This window comes from Cryptomeria japonica, chromosome 1 (assembly GCF_030272615.1).
Source record: "Cryptomeria japonica chromosome 1, Sugi_1.0, whole genome shotgun sequence".
Taxonomy (NCBI): Eukaryota; Viridiplantae; Streptophyta; class Pinopsida; order Cupressales; family Cupressaceae; genus Cryptomeria; species Cryptomeria japonica.
The window spans coordinates 541,217,463-541,220,799 of record NC_081405.1 but is presented as its reverse complement, the minus strand read 5'-3'; positions in this window follow the sequence as shown (position 1 = coordinate 541,220,799).

The window sequence follows — 3,337 nt, the reverse complement described above, 5'->3', positions numbered from 1 at the left end:
CATCAATGTTCTCTCTCAGAATCCGCGAGGATTGCTCAAGCTTCCCAACTCCACCCCTCTTTTCCTCCATACTAAGGATCACATTAAAATCCCCAACCAAGATCCAAGGGAGATAGGGAGCATGAGATCTAACCATTCTAATATGAGACGAAAGCATCAATTTTCCTATTGTGCTAGAAGGAGCATATACATTAGTGAGAAGATTGACCTCATCAGTATCCAAGCTAGTAGTAGCCAAAGTAAGTGCAGATCTATTTGAAATCCACCAAACTGACACAATCTTGCATGGATCCCAAAAACAAGCTAGACCACCTGAATTGCCATCTACCCCAACACACTGACATTGACCTCTATTCCAAATCCCTGGAGCAAGTTTCAACATATTGTCCACTTTCATCTTTGTCTCCTGAATGAAAACTACATCAAGAGAATTAATTTGAATCAACTCTCAAATAGCCTTTTATCGAGGGATACTATTAATACCCCTTACATTCCATGAGATAACAACAATTTTTGAGTTGAGTTAAAATGAGAATCTATGATCTTCATGGAACCCGATTCAACCGAGTTCTCCCCAATTAACTTAACTTTTTCCCAATTCTTCTTCCTTCCTGCTTTAGAGGTCTTCTCAGGAGCACTCTTCTTGATATCTTTCTGATGAAGTCCTACAGAGAGAGCGGTCCCCCTCCCGAGACCCTCATTTTGCATATTCCGAGAAGATATGCCCACTCCATTAGTTTCCTTTGAGGTCCGAATTATCTCCATGACCCCACTTGCTTCTACCTCCCTTGAAGACAAAAGAGATCCATCTGTTTCCATCCTATTCTCCATACCTCCATCTTGAATATCCACCTAGGGGCATATGGGTGGGTCATCAATGGGAAACTCTGGGCATTGAATCTCCTGATTAGAAGGTATCTCGACTAGTGCTTCATCAAGCTTGTTCAACTCCTCAAGGGAATCAAACCTGTTGAACATTTCATCATTTTGCCTCTCCTTCCATATTCTCTTCTGGCCTCTACTTTTGTTCTTAGCTTTGACTTGAGTGAAACCCTCCTTGTCCTCTGTCATTGGATCCTTTCCTTTGTCTTGTTTATGGGGTTGATTAACTGGTATTTGGCTTGAAGGCTCAATCAGTTGAGATTTGGGCAAGCACGCTACAAATGCCCATACTCATGACATAAATGACAAGGTTTCATAATCCACTTGTTCAACCCATGTGAAGGATCCCGACTGAATTTCTACTGAATCAGGTAATGGTTTACTCAAATCAACTTCGACATAGATTCGGGCGTAGGTGATTACATTTTTATTCATTGCTTGTGATGATGGGCCCACTGGGTTCGCAAGCAATAGAACAATGGAATAGAAAATATCATATCTCCAAAATTCTAACAGAAATCAGGGAAGTCAGATCCAAATTGGAACTCGTAATGGTAACTCCTCTGTAAGATTGAAACTCACATGCCACAGCTTCGTGAAAAGTCCAACCTGATTATAAAAATAGGGCCCCCCTTCAAAAACCTTATCGTGGTCTATCAAATTCGAGAAAACCACAAGGAACAAGCTATTAGCTGCCATCGTTATCTCCATTTCCCCTTTCGGTTTCCATGTCATACGAGCCCATTACTCCAAAAAAAGAATAAAGACTTGGATCCCCATAAATTTGCATATTAGCACATGTTTTGACAAGTACTCAACATCCTCGGCAATAGTCTTTGGTTGGATAACTAGAACTGGCCGATGATCACTACGGGCAAGACACCTGTTTACTTTGGATGGTCGAAAATCACCTTGAGAGAGGTTTCTCCTACAAATTGTCATAAAATGATCCAATCCCAGCATTAGCACCTGAATTGGGAGAGCAGGATCCGCCAGCCGCTACATTCCTAAAAGACTACTTTAGGGTTGAAGAAGGTGTTGCATGCAGAGCCATGCAACACAAAAAGCATGAATGAAACAGTGAATACAAATCCCTCTACAGAAACCACAACCCTGCAAAAACACCTCAAACCAGAGCCACCCCAAGAAAGAGAAAGAATAAAAGAGGGATCAGAGTAGCCCCGCGCTACCCCAACACCACCTCACTCCCTCCACACAGCCACAGCCCCCCACACCGAACTCCACGTCGCCCAAACACCCGCCAAGATCCACCCCAGCCAGTAGCGAACAGATCCAGCGATGGAGGGTGCGGCTCGGGTCTCCCCCAACATGCACAACGGAAGCAGAAGCAGAAACATGCCATCCCAAGATTCATTCAAAACATTCATTTAGAGGTCTAAAGTTTTAATATGTTTTACTATTGAAATTTATTTATAACACTATTTAATATGTACTAATTCCATGCATGAATTATTTTAAAATCTATTTTTTGACTTCGTCTTGTCCATGGATGGTCATGATCCGAAAGTGTTAAGTTTATGTTATAGAATATTAATGTGGTGGGTAGTGGGATGTCTATAGTGATTTTCAAAACAATAGTCTACATAGAAAACATTTTTATGAAGCAATATTGTTAATGGATGTATTAATTTATTTTTATCGGTAATTAATGGATGTATTAATTAATAAGCTAACATTAACATTAAAAGTTAGATGGAATAGAAATGAAGATGAATAAAACATTTGAAGATAAATGCATGAGAATTGGATGCCACCTCCATGGAGGATGGATGAAGGAAATAAAATGAAAGATGAGAATAACTTAGGTAATAATTCATTAATAAAAGAAGACAAGGAAAGAAGAAAGATGTAAAAGCCAATAAGTTTTAGTTGTTTTAGCTATTTTATCTCACCCAAGAATCTAGCTTTGTAAAAGAACTTTTGTAAGCATGATCTCTCTTATTATTTATTTGGTTACATGAAGTAATAGTCTATTTGGCATAGAGTAGTTCATAAATTTAGATCCATAAAGATTGCTTAAAGGTGATGGTAACTATTAAAGGTATGTGCAATAATGTTTCTTGTGGTCATATGACTCATGAGTTGAGATGTTATAGTTTTATCATCCAACCATTTTAAGTCATACAAAATATCATATCTTTAAACTGTAAAACAAATTGATTAAACATTTCATATATAACACTTAGATATCGTTAAATTGGTATTTGAATTTTAAAACTAAATGATAAATAAACGTTTTATTGAATGTATTTAAATTTCAAGATTAAAAAATCAAAAGCACTTTCAAAAACCTCAAATTAGTGTTCTTCCAAATATCTATTTATGTGAACAAAATAGAATATTCAAGAACTTTCCTTACTTTCATATGCTTGCCCACAAGAGTTTCCTTATCTGACTATAGACATCTAAATTCATTGAACTTGCTAAAGAAACA